Below are 16,573 nucleotides of genomic sequence, written 5' to 3' on the forward strand. Positions count from 1 at the left end.
CCACTTATCACTCATTTTCCACTCCAATTTACTTATTTTTCCTTCCTTCATTTCTTTAGTTATACTTTGTAAATTAGTTTAGTAAATCATTTTAATCTAGCACAGTGTCAGCGACATTTTCTATAAAATCATTTTATGTTAGGCCTAGTCATTATCTTTTCTCTCTCAGTTGTTTGTACAATTTGTCTAAGCTTATTTTCTAAAATAAATCTAGAATTTGTTTGAGTAGATTAAAAACTAGTTAGAGCTTGTATGCAAGACAATAATCTGGGTGGTCCGAGGGTGGACCAGCAGTAACAAACAGTCAGTGGGGTGCCAACCTTATCAAGCCAGCAGACGAATCTATGCTGCTATCTGGAAAACCCCTGTCCTCCTTAACACTTTCTGAAAATCTAGCTGGAGATGTGATGCTGTTTCCGGTGTGAAGCCCACTCACATCCTCGTTCTGATTTCACTTCCCTGGGACCTTCAGGCAGAAATAGCAAGTTAGCACATTTTCATGCCTTCAGGCCTTCACACACACGCGCACACACACACACATTCTCTAATGTGCTCATCCTTCTGGGTCGCAGGGGGCGCTGGAGACTATCCCAGCTGTCATTGGGCAGAAGGCAAGATACACTCTGGACAGGTCACCAGTTCATCGCAGGGCAGACAGACAGACATTCACACTCACAATCACACACACATTCACACCTAGGGTCAATTTAGCGTGTCCAATTGGCAGGCCGTTACAGTTAAATGTAAAACTTGTCACTGATTTTAATTCAGTTGTAAGCTAGCTTTCTTGTGTTTATTTACAAATATACATACATTCAAATCCTGTAGATTCATGAATATACTGGGACGTAACTTTTTGCAAAAGGCTCTAAAGTACAGCATTAATCAAATGGGTAGCCAGATGTTATGTACTCATAAATGCTCTGAGGTAGATTAAGCTGATGTTCCACATGCTGCCAATCTTTTATTAAGTCATGTATTCTAATGGACTTTCAATGTATCATTAAAATCCTGAAACATGAACCACCCTAAACAACTTGAGGAACTGAAATGTTTTTGTTTTTTTTTATTTTATTTTCTGCATTATTCTATTGTTGAGATGTAAACAGTCATTTAGAGTAGTTTGATGTGAACTGATGCACTGTATAGAAACATACCGACTCAGCCTTCTTTACAGTGGTTGGTGACAGGAACCAGGGGTTGTGATGTCTACAACACAAATATAGCCATTTTATTAATTAACCAAAACAGTGAACCTACACAGTTTTTATATATGATGTTGATAATGGATAGTGATATATCTGAGAGAATACATTTTCTTTGCCTTTTAACACCCTCATTTACCTCTCCGCCATGAACGGATTTATTTCAAATAAATTTTTAGAGGCATTAAACTCTAGAACAAAGCATTTCCACTGGAAATCATACCACTCTGTGACCATTTCAGGCAGAAATTTGAAGAGTAAAATTTAATGTAGCAACACCAAGTTGTTTTAGAATCACCATCATTCAATAGCCATCAAGTACCAAAGGTGTTTCCAAAAGTCCAAGGGTCACTGCCAAGGGAACTGTCAATAAGTAACCCATTAAAGCTTTCATCCTTGATTCTGATTCTGATATCTCAAAGTAGAGATATCAGTACTGTCTTCTAAATTCATATCTTTGTGCAGATGCATTATAGCATCTTTAATTCACAGCTAGATATGGTTCCCCAGACAGTTTAGATGAGATTGCTTGGGGTTGTTTATACAGATTTTATGTTATGCAACTGTGGATGGTGGTTGGTCTTCAGGTGTTGATTCGCCATAAAGGATAACAGCTATCATTTGGAAATCCTCTAGTTTCCAGAAGTGCAATGAGTATGACAATAGTGTTAATGTGAAAATGTGCCGACTGTGCCTTTTTTCACTTTAAACTTTGAACTACTTCACCACCAGACATTAAAACTGGACATGAATGTTGCAAAGCAGGTTACAGCTTAGAGTATTGTAATGCTTACAGGCTCTACTGTAAGATTCAGGTTACTATTTAGGTTTACTTCATTACAAACAGAGGAGTGCAAATGCACAAATGTTGTATTCATGTAACATTTATATTTAAGCCTCAAATCAAATACTGCCAATAAATGTAACAATCACATGTGCTGGTTCATGTATTGTAATAAAGTGGAGAGCAGCTTAAACTGAAGGGTGCAGTTATACTTTAGAGTAGTAACACATTGGTGTGTCAGCGATTGGACTTCAGACAGCTATTGAAATTGTCGTTGTATTCTTTTCAACGTAAGTGGATATGTAACATCAAATTTGCATAACTGGGAGGAGACAGACACTCAAGCCTTTGGTTGTAGAGTCCTTAGGTAAAGAGTGTATTTCAGAGGCTTGAAAATGAGAGACTATGATGACATCACATCCTTCCTTGGAACATGGGAGACCGTTTCAACTGACTGTTTTCTTGGCGCTGGCCATCAGCATTCTCCCAAATGGTTTTGTGGGCGTCTACATAGTGTTTGTGGGTGACACTCCACCACATGAGTGTCTGATTCCAGAGGAGTACAACATCAGTGAGATATGGAGGGAGGCCGCTATTCCTATGATAACCCAGGATGGAGTTTTAAAACGAAGCTCCTGCAGCAGGTACAAAGTGGACACACTGAGAAACTACTCCATGCTAGGCTACATCCCAAATGTGGATGTGAACATGACTCACATTGAGCTGGAGAGCTGTCTGAATGGATGGAGCTATAGCAAGGAGATCTATCAGTCAACTATAGTTACCGAGGTGAGAATACAGCTTTTCATTTGAATTGAAATATAATTTAACAGGGTAAGGATTAATAATAGCTGCATTATCTACTGTGGACTTCTCATGCTGCCTTTAAGTCCTCCTCAGAAGTTCCTACTAAGGACTTCCGAGGTTGTTACTATAACATATGTGTTCAAGTGATTTTGTGTGGCGGTAAGAGGATAAATAATATTTTTTTCTTTTTTCTTTGTCAAAGAGAAAATGTTTATTATGATGAGTTTATAAAGTTTACTCATCTATGAAATGCACTATATAGATAAATGATGTTTATATACTAAGAAGCATCAGATAACATGCTAATATAGTTTCTTTGCACGTAGATGAGAGAAACACATTAAAGAAAGATTTTCTATGTGGTTTTTAAAAAACTAAAATATACCAAGTTTTTGAGCGTTCCATCATATAGCACACCTGATTCAACTCATTACGTAATTAATAAGCTCTTCGTGTGCTAGGTCAGATGTGTTAGATTAGGAAGAGCAGTATCTGCTAGACGGAAGCATCCTGAGAGCACTCCAGCCAAGATGTAATGTAGGTTTTGTTGTTGTTGTTTTTTTTTCTATTTGCCATGTCAGATTTATAAATTGTGTGTGCCAGTCTTGTCTCATCACTGCAAGTCCCTTGGAGTTGTCTAAGACCTCTTGGTGGCCTGTCCTACTATGAATTTTTTTTTTTGCCTAGATACTTTTTGAGAGTGGCCTATTGTGGCACATTCACAGTTGTCCGATATGTTCTTACAGTTATAATGATGGACTTCCATATATCGTTAAATGCTGTGTCTTGGAAATTGTCTTCTATCGTTGCCCAGATTGGATAACCTGGAATCTGATCTCAGATCTGATCATTGGTCTTCATTAGAAATGCAGTAACTAGGGAAGCTTCCAGACATCTATATTTAACCTGAAATCATGTGAAACACCTCAGCTATACACAGATGAACTCCAATCAATCATGTATGTCACTTGGAGGACTTAAGGTTGGGTTGATGAGTGACAAATAGTTCTCAGTTAAACACATTATGGTTCCATGCTGTAAATTGTAAGACGTCTAAAGGGTAAACACTTTTTATAGGGATTGTATATTACTCTCAATAAAACCTGAGCTTTCATGTGAATGTGTGATCCATACAATTCTAGCATTCCAATAAGTAATAAAGTACTTCCAACCTAACAGGCATCGTTATGGTTTTAGTGGGATCTGGTGTGTGAAAATGAGTTTAAAGGACCCCTAAGTTCATCAGTGTACTTCCTTGGTGTTCTGATGGGAACCTTCATTTCAGGACAGCTGTCTGACAAGTAAGCAATTAAGAGCTGATCTTTAATGCACACCTCTCTCTACTGTAATCTATTGGCATTGTACCAACAGGCAGTGCAGCACAGTATGGTATGATTACAAATCCATGTGAGAAATCTTGTGACCACACAGGCTACTTTTAACAGTTCTTTTATGCAATGGGAAATGGACACAGGTACTTGACCAGCATGCGGATAGTTCAAGGTTAGGATTTATAACTGTACTGTGCTGTGCTATGCAGTACTGGCCGGTGGAAAAACGCCATAAATGAACATTCATTTTTGTAATTAATTTGATGTTGATGTATACATAACATGAATATTAATCTTACATCCAGGTATGGCAGAAGACCAGTGCTCTTTGCCATGATGGCAATGCAGACAGCAACCATTTTCGTCCAGATGTTTTCTCCAAACTGGGAGGTGTTCACTACAATTTACTTTTTTGTGGGATTCAGTGGGTTTTCGAATTATGTCGTGGGCTACGTGCTAGGTACACAGCAAATTTGTTCATGACCTTCACAAAATCAATTACCAAATTTTATGCTATGAACATAACAGTAATGATAGATCTCTTTTGGTGAGCAGGATCAGAGATTCTAAGCCCAGAGACACGTGTGGTGTTCTGCTCTTTGGGTGTCTTTATGGGATCAGGGATTGGCCAGCTGTTCCTGCCACTAGCAGCATACTTCATCCGCTCGTGGAGATGGCTGGTACTAACCAATGCTCTCACTGGATTATTGTATATTCCATTGTGGTGGTGAGTGTGTGGGAATTTGTAACACATCAACATCAACAAAAGTTCAGATATATTCAGAACTTCAGTATGTGATACACTGGAGCCAAGAACAGTAAGATGCAAATTCAGATTCTGTTCGCTTGCATTCATCCAGTAATCATAGTCAAAGTTTAACTTGGGATACTCTGTGAAAATGAACCAAAGGTAAGCACCAGACCAATTATCATTTTTACCAGTTGACTAGGCAGAAGGGTATTTTTTGTTTTTCAGTAAGTAAAATCTACACAGCTTTCAGAAACTCACCTCTGACGGAGTATTTAAACTGGCTCTGTTCCATGCACTGCCTGCTGGGAAACAAACAATTGCTTATAAAGTTAAATGCTAGTAGTAAGTAGTTGCATCTCTACTCACCAATAAGCCTTTCAGATATAGGCCGAGACGAACTAGGAAAAATTCATGATATCCAATTCTAAAAAATGTTTTCTGCATTGTGTTTGAAACCGAAAGTAGCAAGTAAATGAGAGGTCCTAGTGCATTTGCCAAATGGAACCCCAAGTTTGTTATCATTGTACATGTCTAGCTAAATGGTCTGTGATGGCTTGTTAGTCAAACGGCCCTTTTCTATCGTTATTCTCAAGACCCACCCTGTGGAATTAATTTGATCTTGTGTACTTTTCCACACTAATTAAGTACTTTGGGCTTTGTGATTGGCAGAAAAACTGATTTCTGTTTTCTCCTGTTCACTGCAGTTTTTGCCACTGCACTGTCCTCTAGTCGACTAGCCCATGGCAAGCCCTATATACTAGTGAGGTTATGCTGGGTACTGGAGTTTCAAAGCATGTGTTGAGAAGGTAGTGCACTTTCAGCTCTGTATCGATACCTCTGTTGCTTTCCTAGTATTACATCATTGATGACGACTTGAAGTCTTGTAATTACTTGTTTAGGGGCTTTAAAATGGGTTCAGTTTTGTCAGGCTTCTCCACCATCTGACCATGTACAGACATATTCAGTTTCAACCCCCCATTAACCGCTTATTTAAACAACACTGTCCAGTTCAAGAACATTATTGTTCCCTAAATTTAAATCTTGCAAATATTGTTACATTAATGAGCTAAAAGCAGAACAGACCTGCAACTAAGAGCATTATAAGCTCTATCATCATATGGACACTGCACCACATCACGGTTTAAACCATACATTAGTTCCCACCTAGGCTAGAATAAAAACATAATGCTTAGTATTGGTATTGGTGAATTTTTCATTTTTTAGTATTTATTTTGGTGAAGCTACACTCCTCACTTTTAAACTCTCCAAAACTTTGCTTGAATATTGTTTGCACTGGTATATATGCCCCCAGTCAATGACTAATAATAGTTTTCCTTCATTTGATTAGCTAGTTAGTAATGTGTTCACCTTGGAAATCTATGAGATTGATTGATTAAAGAATTTCATTTGCATCTTTATATTCAATGGAAGTTCTATCATGTTTTCAAAATTTCTGTTTATTTTAGTCATTAATTTAAGTGAACAGTAATTCAGACTGGATCGATGTGAAAATGGTTTATTGTAGAGAAAACTTACCAACTCTGATTCCTTTAGAGTGTTGGTGATAAACATCAACAAATAGTCATTTTGTTTACCACTCAAAATGACCAGTAAATCTACAGGTAAACTAGTGGTAAATCTGAAATAAGACATTTCGTCTTATGATGCCATTCCCAACTATTTCCAAGTAGGTGAATATTAAAACAACTTTGAGTTTGGTCCTATTTTTCCTAATTGTCAAAACTTACAAATAAATTACAAATTACTCACCTAAATGTTTTCACTTTGAGGTTAATTCCAGAGTCCCCTAGGTGGTTGCTCTCTCAGGGCAGGACAGACGAGGCTGAAGCAATTCTAAAACAAGCGGCGCAGAAAAACAAGATCTCCGCTCCAGAGGTTATCTTCGCTCCTGCTGAGGTGAGACAATTACAGTTACTATGGTAAACTGAAGGAATTAAACATATTCAGTGGCAAACTGTGACTATTAGAGATAGGCCTTCATATTGAGCCATAAATGTCAAAATTTGGTCAAAAATGAGAAGAAAACTCATCTATGATAATGCTAATGTCTCCATATGAGGTTTCTAATAGTATGTTAGCACTAACACTAGCACTTCAGCCATTCTACATTAAATATGAATATCTCAATCTTGTGAAAGATACTGAGGACATGAGGGGTCCCCACTAATATTTGATTCAAGCAAATTTAATGCAATTGTATTACACCATAAACAATTAAACAATGTAAATGCATTAACTTGCTGTTGTTTTGTGTATTCCAGATTGAGGAGGCAGTTGCAATGAGAAAGAAGAAACACAGTATTCTTGATATTCTGAGAAGCTGTAATGCAGTTATTATGTGCACTGTTTGTTCACTATTATGGTATGTTGCCATTTTGTACTGACTTTTGTTTTCTAGTTATTGAGGTTGACTTATGAGTAGAAATATCTTTTACCATACATTTAAAATGGACTTTTTCGTTATCATTGTTATATGTACCGATCAGGCATAACATTATGACCACCTCCTTATTTCCACTCAGAGCAGCGCAACACACACTAACACACCACCACCACGTCAGTGTTACTGCAGTGCTGAGAATGATCCACCACCCAAATAGTACCTGCTCTGTGAGGGTCCATGGGGGTCCTGACAACTGAAGAACAGGGTAAAAGGGGGCTAACAAAGTACGCAGAGAAACAGATGGACTGCAGTCTGTAACTGTAGAACTACAAAGTGCACCTATATAGTAAGTGGAGCTGATAAAATGGACAATGAGCGTAGAAACAGGTCATAATGTTATGCCTGATTGGTGTATTTAGGTCATTAGCAGGTGTGTCTGGATTCTGTTTAGTGCTCTCCTCAGTACACATATTGTAGAGTCCATGATTTATAGCATTTGTCATGAGACAAAAATGAATATCAGTGGTCTGAGCTGTTCATACAATATTAGTTTTTAGTTCCCTCATTTATTTTTTTTTCTCATGAAGAAGTTCACTATGGAGAAAGGGAGAGAAAGCTATGGATTAGCCTAGTTTTTTTCACCGTAATTGACTGTATGTATTTTATTATAAAACGCATACATTTGTACTGTCTTTTACTATCAGGATGGTTATCACCATGTCTTACTATGGACTGCTTCTGAACACCAACAACCTTCACGGCAATCCCTTCCTGAACTACTTCATATCTGCAGTTGTGGAGCTTCCAGCTTTCTTCATTGCTATGTTATTACTCAAATACTGTTCACGAAGATTCTGCCAGTCCTCAACTCTCCTTTTAGGTGGAGTCATCATCCTTTTTGTTCAGCTTGTCCCTAAAGGTAAGGCAAATGAGTCACTTTACTTTACTTTAAGGAACACAAATTGGTCTTTTTCAGGACAGCTCAAATCAAGGGTTTATTCAATATGCATTTATCCTTCTGCATTATGACCTGTATTATGATCCCAAATGCAGTCCATCAGCCAAGATCTTTTAGCTGTCAAAATCTTTCTTCTTTAGCTTTGAACTGGAGCTACAAGGCGAACGTTGCTAACAAACAGTGGAACCAAATAGTCTCAAAGTGTTTTCACAAATACAATCCTCAAAAATGCTTTTGAACCTGCTTAAAACAGCATCCAGGTCTTAATTCGGGTCACGCAGACAGGTCAGTGTGGTTTAAAACACAGTATGATATACCATTAACTATATCAGGGGTTGGCAACATGCACTGCCTTGTTGTGGCTCCACAGCAGAATAGATGAAAACAAAATAATAATCCTTCCTTGTAGTGAAATAGAGCATTGATTATTTGGAGATGAACTGACTTATTTGCATTTACAGGGAGATTCACTCAAAAGAGGCCCCGAATATTCTGTAGTAACTCTCTCTAGGACGAAGCGATCTGAATGAAACAATGTGCAATGTGCTCCTTAGTATATAGAGCTTTGAACAAGCCGGGATGCCCCTGCATCGGAACGCGAGAAAAGCAGCTATAGCTGAGCTAAAGCTTAAAGCAGATCAAAGTAAGTCTGCGTTTCCGTTTATATTATATTTAATAACCTATACTAGTACATTAGCATATACTGAGACATATTTAGAGCCAAGGAGGTAAAATGGACATAAAATGCTGCCAAAGTGGTTTGATTTTTGTTGAAAGGACAAAATGGCTCTTTGGGTTGACCAGAGTCACTTGTTTACAGTAATAATGCATGATGGGTTTTTTTGGAGTCGATTCCAGCTCTCGACTCCTTTGTTGGAATCAAGGAAGTCAACTCTTTGACTCCACCTAATGTAAAACCAAGAGAGCTGGTGATAAAGGGATGCAGCAGATATTAAACCATCCTAAACACAGTTTGCCCATTTTTTTGAGTAGCTACAGATTACAGTGATATGAGAAATATTCATAATTATACTAAGTAATCTCAAGTAGCTGATTAATGTTTCAACACATCTTACCATCAGAATTTACATAATTTCACATGATAAGGCTGCTAAAGGGAGTATGAACTTCGACAGTGAGGTACTGAAAAATAAACCATTGTTAGCCAGTTAACCAGGTTTAAAATAAAGGTTTCATACTGAACCAGCTGAATCTTATCTTGTTCCTCTTTCCAGGAGGCTGGGTTTGGCTTATTCGTCAGTTTCTCATTTGATTGCTCTGTTCCACCTTAAAAGATGTAGCAGTTACCTAAATCGTGTACCGGTGCAAGAATGTAACTGCAGCACCATTAAAGGTGAGACAGAATATTTGAATGAAAAGCAGGCAAAAAACGAAGCCAACTACTACAAGCTACATGTTATTTTCCTCAATGTTCTGTGAAAAACATTGTTTACTATTGTTTTTTTATTGATCTTTTTGTTTATTGTACCATTTTAAATCCTTGTTTGTTGTGGCCCTAATCATGAAGAAAATAAAGTGTTTTTTTTTCCATAGCAGAGTATAAAGTGCAGAGCAAAGCACTGTAGAGGCAGACCTTAGGAGCACAGCTGGAACTATTAGAAAGGGGTGGCCAGGTAAGACCTAGGACTTTCCTGGGGTGGCACAGTGCTAACAAAAAAAAAGCATTACTGTTGTAAAATGACATATAAATTGGTGTGTTGGTTTTTCTCAGTGCACAACTAAATCTATTCATTATGTGGACATGAATAAAATATTACATCAACTTCACCATAGCCGAAAGACAAAACTGTTCATGTAACATATTTCAGTTATCCATGATGAAATGATGGTATTTGAATTAAGTAAATTATTTGCATCACTTTTTTCAGTGCACAACTTTAAAAACAAATTCATACAGAGGGGCCATAGAGGTTATTCATTTATGCTGTCCTCACTACAGGTTACACATGAGTCCAGAAAGCTAACCAGACAGCACTGTACAAGAAAAGTAACCTTCAACACATTTGTATATTCAACCGTAAAAAGAAATGATCATGATAAATGATTACAGCTGACTAATTTTTAATAGTTAACTCATCTAACTCAACACCATCACATAGCCTACTTCATAACATAGCTCACAGAGCAGCACTGCAGAAGGACCCAACACACATTCACTCACCTGTTTACTGAGTAAATTAACCTATCACAGCATTATCATTGCTGTCCAAAGAACATCACAAGGCTCTAATAACTGATTGGTAACTCCCTTGATGGCAGATTTTCACCATAAAGCATAACTGATGCTTTATTAATGAGGCTGACTGTCTCACTTTCTGTAACTGGGATGGCCAGAATGGTGGTCATGCTTCATTCCAGTGGCAGTGGTAGTGGCCACCCCTGGCCACCCCTTAGCTATGCCTCTGGTAGACATATCGACCATGTTTTATCAGCGACTGGTGGGCAGTATTGGATTAACATAAAGCCGGTAAACAGACTCATGCTACTCAAACTCAACACGCTTCTGTCAGAAAGTCCCTCGGGTCAATTACAATGAAAAAAAAAACATTATCAGGTCTGCCTGCACCCCAGGGCTTGACAACTCCTACAGGGTGGTCCTAGAGGGCCAGTGTCCAACACAGTTTGGTGATTTACCTGTTCAAACACACCTGATTACACTCGTCTGTGAACTGCCAGGTTTAGTGTGTGTGTTCTGAGTGCTGGACACCGTCCCACTGCACTACTCTGTTCCCTGCTACGGGATTTTATCTTTATGCTTATGGTTGCAATAAAGAACGATTAGAAATGGTATGAAAAACAAACAAAAAATGTATTTATCAAATATACCTTTGCAATGCATGAGAATGGCCAAAAAATGTATTTAAGAAATAGATTTTTAAAATGCATTTAAATGTATTTTCCAAATATATTAATCAAATATATCACTGCTGTTGGAACAAAACCTCGAATGTCCAAAATGATAACTTTACAGGAGAAGGAAAAAACCTACTTTAACCCTAATGTAAATCAATGGAACCAGACTTTCATTTGTATGTATGTGGTAAAACAGCATGCACACAAAATACATTTCAAATAAACAAGATATGAGATCATCAAACTGCATTTTCAGAGTGTCAATACCAAAAACGCTTGTTTTTGCCATGTTAAAGGTTAATTTGCTCATACTGTCAATTAAGAAACTGGAATACAAATTCACTTCAAATGGTGTCCAAACTAAATAGCCAAAATACATATGTAATGCACTTTTCATACATTTTCAAATGTATTTGATTTTAAAATAAATGTATTTCAATATATATGGGGATAATATGTCAATATATTCTGAAATACAATTTAGTATTTGGAATGTCTTTCGGCATGGATTGCAATGTATTTCAAATGTATAAAAGTACATGTTCATGTCTTTTTTCCATATGGAAAAGCAATATTTTCACAGAACGTTGAGATGGTGAAGCTGAAGTAACGTTAGGCTTGTTTTTCACCAGCTTATTCACATTCATTTTCTCGTCCCGTTCCACCTTAAATGTGCTTCAGTGTGCTTTACTTTAAATCTCCTTAATATGTACTAGCAATGTACTGAGTGTAATTAAGAATTTGTATCATATCATGATAATCTGTAGCTGTATCCTTTATCAGTGACTCGGGCGCTGTCTTGGTTGTAAGCAAAAGGAGTCGTTCACTCCTTTTTTCCTGAGAACAATTTGGTATCATTCCGCCGCGCAGGACGACCAAAGATAGGGCTGAGGAGGTTCACAACACCCACGCACCCTAGAGTAACGTAGGTAAATAATCTAAACCGCTCTAATCTGTGTAATCTAATCTGCACAAATGAGCCTCAGATTTATTTTTTCGAATCTGAATATTCACATGAAAAAAAAATGCGTCGTTTGGATTCCTGACCCACCAGTGACTCCACGGACTCTTAGCACGAAGCTGAAGTTAGCTTCTTATACGAATTTTACGCTCCACCTTAAATGGTCCCGCAGTTACGTTGTAGCGCCCAAAGCGCAAGGATAAAACGGCCACACTGTTTAAGGTGGAACGGAAAATTCGAATAAGAACCTGCCGAATAGGAAGATAAATTCAGACGAAGACGCACGAAAAAGACGGAGAAAAGTAGACGCTTACCTCGGATTCACTTCTTTTATCAACGACGTCTAAAAAAGCTTTACCTAAAGGTGTCAGTATCGTCACAGTAACTTACAGTACCTGTACAGACAGAAAAAAACGTTAACACAAAACATTCGCTTGTACAGACAGTCAAATACCCACACCTACACATGAAAACCAGTTACACCTGTACATTATACGGTTCTGTCATGTTCAGGAGATGGTGTTTCTTAAAGTGCGCTGCTGCTCCCTGCTGGACAGCGGAGGTATTACAGCTCCACGCTAATGATCTGACCAGCTTGAATAGGAAAATCACACGAACTCACCTATATACAATGACGGTATTACCGCTTTTAGGTGAAAATTCTTTTGGCCTTCGATATATTGTGGTTCCATGCAGGGGGGAAATAATGATGTGGTCTTTTCAGATCTACCTGAGTTGGCGATCTTTTTAGAGATGGTCGGGAAGTTCGGCATCACTGCAGCGTTCTGTGTAGTTTATGCCGTGACGTCAGAGCTCTTCCCCACCGTGGTGAGGAACATGGCCATGGGAATCTGCTCCATGTCGGCACGAATAGGATCCATCATCTCTCCTTTCATCATACACCTGGGTAAGCAATGCGCCTTCATTTACATTTACACAGATGCTGCATCTACATGCCTGAGTCACCGAGATACAGCAGAAATAAAAAAAAATAAATGGAGAATTTCTCACTATTTCGATCTCAACTTCCAATTCATTTGTGTGCAAAAGACCCGGTTAAATCACAGCCTTTGTTGATGCGAAATAAGTACATTTTAAAGCATATCTACTGTTTATTCACTGAAATGAACATTTTGAAAAAAAAATAAATAGAATGTGGCCTGTACAGATGTTATGGCAAATATTTTTCTTATTGTTTTGTTATTTTTCATACATTTTTATAATTGTTTTGTATATTTTTGTTTTATTTTTTTATTCAATATGTTAAACAAGTAGTGAGACGTTATGCACAAAAATTCTTGCCACCTTGTTTTTGAGCACTGCATGGTGTGTCAGCCCACACCACACTGTCACACTGAATTTGACACTAGTCTCTCAAGGCTGATGTTAGCTTGATGTTAGCGTAAATTTTCCTTCCACCAGAAATAGTACAACAGTTGCACGCTAACGCCTGTACAGGAGTCTGTAATTACTACAACATGAAATGAGAAATCAAATTAGAAACTAACTTCAGCTTCATCTATTTTCTATCCATTGTAAAAGGGTCGTTTATAATCGACAAACCAGGGCCGTATCACTTGAAGTAGGGGCCACTGGTTCAACCCCTAAATGTGACAGTTCTAGTTTTTCTAAACTAAAACATCTAAAGACATCTTGTACGTGTATGAGTGATTTCATACAGTAGCTCACAGTCCGGCCCATAATGCTACTGGCCCACTGAGAATTCTCCCGACTCTCCCGATTACCCACCCCCGCATTGCCCACATCCTTGTGTCAGCTAATTTTGTTCCCCCCAATGTTTTTTAAACTGGACACTTTCTAAAACTGATCCACTTCGCCCCATTTTCTAATCTTTAAATCTTAATCTCTGTAAAATCACCATGTTTCTGTTTTTTCATCTATCTGTTAATTTCACATAAACCATTATTCAGAATCTTCTTATGCTTTAGCGAGATCAAACATTCCATTTTTTATCTGTGTCTTCCTTATACCGTTGACAAGAATACATGCAAAAGGTTTGGACGCCCTTGGGCAAATTACATATTTTTTTCATTTCTAAAGGGACCTCTGTGACCAAATACAATTTTGGAGAAATTTTCATGCACACCATCTGCTCATACAGTGTGTTCCTGTGCCACTGGCTGCCACATAATCCCAAAGCATAATAGATTTTCCCCCATCATGCATAACAGTTGACAAGGTGTTCCATTCATCAAATGATGCTCCTTTTTTTTCTCCAAATCATACCCTTAGTCATTGTAGCCAAAGTTTATTTTTAGTTCATCAGTCCACAGCACTTGTTTCCTAAATGTCTCTGGCTTATCTAGATGTTGTTTTGCATAATTCAGACGTTGACTTTTCTGAAGAGGTCGCAGGTGAAGTTTCCATTTAATGACTCTTCCATGCAAATCTTGTTTGTGCACAGAAGAATGGTGGACCACTACTCCTGTGTCAGCTACAACTTCCTGCAGGTCCTTATCATTTGGGGTTTTGCTTTGCCTTTCTGGCCAGCATACAGGTCTTCTAGGTCTTGCTTTGACATCCACAGTTCCCCTTAACTGCCATTTCTTAATGATACCTTAAACAATGGGCATTGCAAGCTGGAAGCTCTTTGATATCTTTTTATAGCCTTGTCCTGTTTGTAGGCATCAGTTAGCTTCATTTTAGAATTCAGAAAAATTTTATTTTTTTCACTTCAAAAGCAACAAAACGTAGTTCGGTCAGGTATGTTGGAACATTTACATACAACTGTATTTTTTGTCACTTTGCAGTTGCTCACTGAGAGTTGCGACAATGAAAAGGAAGACTGAATCTTGGGTTCAGGATATCTGTGCCTCATGACACATGTTCTTCCATTTCTCAACAGGCAGTTATTACAGATTCCTCCCATATCTATTGATTGGAATCTGGGCTGTGTTGGCCAGCCTCCTCTGCTGGTTGTTACCTGAAACGTCTGGGAAAGTCCTCCCTGAGACCATCTCACAGATGCAGAGAATTAAAGGGTAAGCCAGTTCAGACACATCTGATAACGTTTTGTCTTGTCTGATAAGCTGATACTTATGTTAGTACAGACATTAGTACAAACACTCAAATAGTGTTCTTTTTAATGATTCATAGACATACGCACATTCTAGTCTTAATAGAGCTGTTTATTTTTTTTCAGTGATTTTCAATTCAGTGATTGTGCATATAGTTTGACAGGATTGCATTAATTATGTTATTGTCATAATGGTAATACTTTTTCATTTGTGTCTCATGCAGGATGGTGTGCTTAAGGAAAAATGATGTAGCACCTGGAGCTGCAGATAGAAGTATAACACTCAAAGAGGCGAAAATGTAAAAATAGTAACATTTTAATATCCAAATACAGCTACTTTGACAGATGGACATCAACATGGATGGCATGCTTATAAAGAATACACTTTCATCCAGCAAGTGAAACAGGAAAAGTTTAAATTTTAATGTTTTTGCACTCTCCCTCTATATCTCTAGAACAATGCCAGCTACAACTTTAAGCTTAGTTCAGTCTAACCCTGGGAATAGTGGTGACATTGTTCATTTTTAGCATTATAAATGCTTTACTTTCTACATATTTAGGTGGTATAAGTGCTTTTTCTTTCTATGCATTGGCTGTTCATCATGAACGTTACATATTAGACAGACGTGGTTGCCTCCACACCCCACGCCACAGAGCGTCTTAAACAACATAATAGTACAGTAGAAACCCAGAAGATGTGAGGCGGGCCCCCTGGCAGCTACTGGGGCCTAAGCAACTGCTTATGTCACTTATTAGGTAGTGCCGGCACTGTCTACAATGTGCTTCCTTGCATATTGAAATCCCCTGTTCCTCCAAAGCAAAGTCTTAGCTTCTGTTAGATCACCACATTTCTTCCTCAATCCTCCTGTTTTACATAAACTGTAATTCAGAAGAATCTCATATGCTATTACTATTATTAGAGCAAACAACTTAAAGCTGAGTACTGCTCTAACATATTTTAAATGCACTTAAATGCATTTACATGTATGTTGCTTTAGACTTACTACAGTCATATGCAAAAGTCTGGGCACCCCAGTCAAATTACATGTTTTATTGATTTTCTAAGTGAAAGTAAGTTTACACATCCTCTACCGAATTTAACATATTGGAAAAAAAGAATAAAACATCAAATGTGGCCTGTACATAAATTATGGCACATTTGAAATGTTATGTTTAATTTTTGTCCAGTATGTTAAATTCAGGAAAAAATAGAAACCTTGCTCTTGAATATGCAGAAAATTGCCAATTATTTCACCTTAGAAAATCAACAGAATGAGTAATTTGACTGGGGGGGGGTGTTCAGAATTTTGCATATGACTGCAATTCTTAGCATAGATGACTTCTTAAAGAAAAACTTAGTAGTCAATTAAACAAGTATGACTTTTATACTAAGCTAACTTACTAAGTTTTTTTTAGTTTTTTAGCTTTTGTTCCTAGTTTTTATGTTCTGGGAGCCTCTTC

The 16,573-nt window shown here is 37.8% G+C and overlaps 1 long non-coding RNA gene and 1 pseudogene across 2 annotated transcripts; one reads left to right on the top strand and one right to left on the bottom strand.

Moving 5' to 3' along the window:
- Positions 1-355: 355 nt before the first annotated feature.
- LOC118802512 lies at positions 356-12,706 on the bottom strand. 2 transcript variants are annotated; one of them, XR_005006690.1, is made up of 6 exons: positions 12,390-12,706; positions 8,009-8,195; positions 6,649-6,790; positions 5,137-5,177; positions 1,158-1,209; positions 356-466 (listed from the first exon to the last, which is right to left on the bottom strand). It is a non-coding gene; the product is annotated as an uncharacterized LOC118802512 (long non-coding RNA). The 2 variants fall into 2 exon arrangements; XR_005006691.1 differs by having other exon boundaries at positions 5,137-5,180.
- Positions 400-16,091, top strand: LOC118802511 (annotated as a pseudogene).
- Positions 16,092-16,573: the final 482 nt, after the last annotated feature.

This window comes from Colossoma macropomum, unplaced genomic scaffold (genome assembly GCF_904425465.1).
Source record: "Colossoma macropomum unplaced genomic scaffold, Colossoma_macropomum, whole genome shotgun sequence".
Lineage (NCBI taxonomy): Eukaryota > Metazoa > Chordata > Actinopteri > Characiformes > Serrasalmidae > Colossoma > Colossoma macropomum.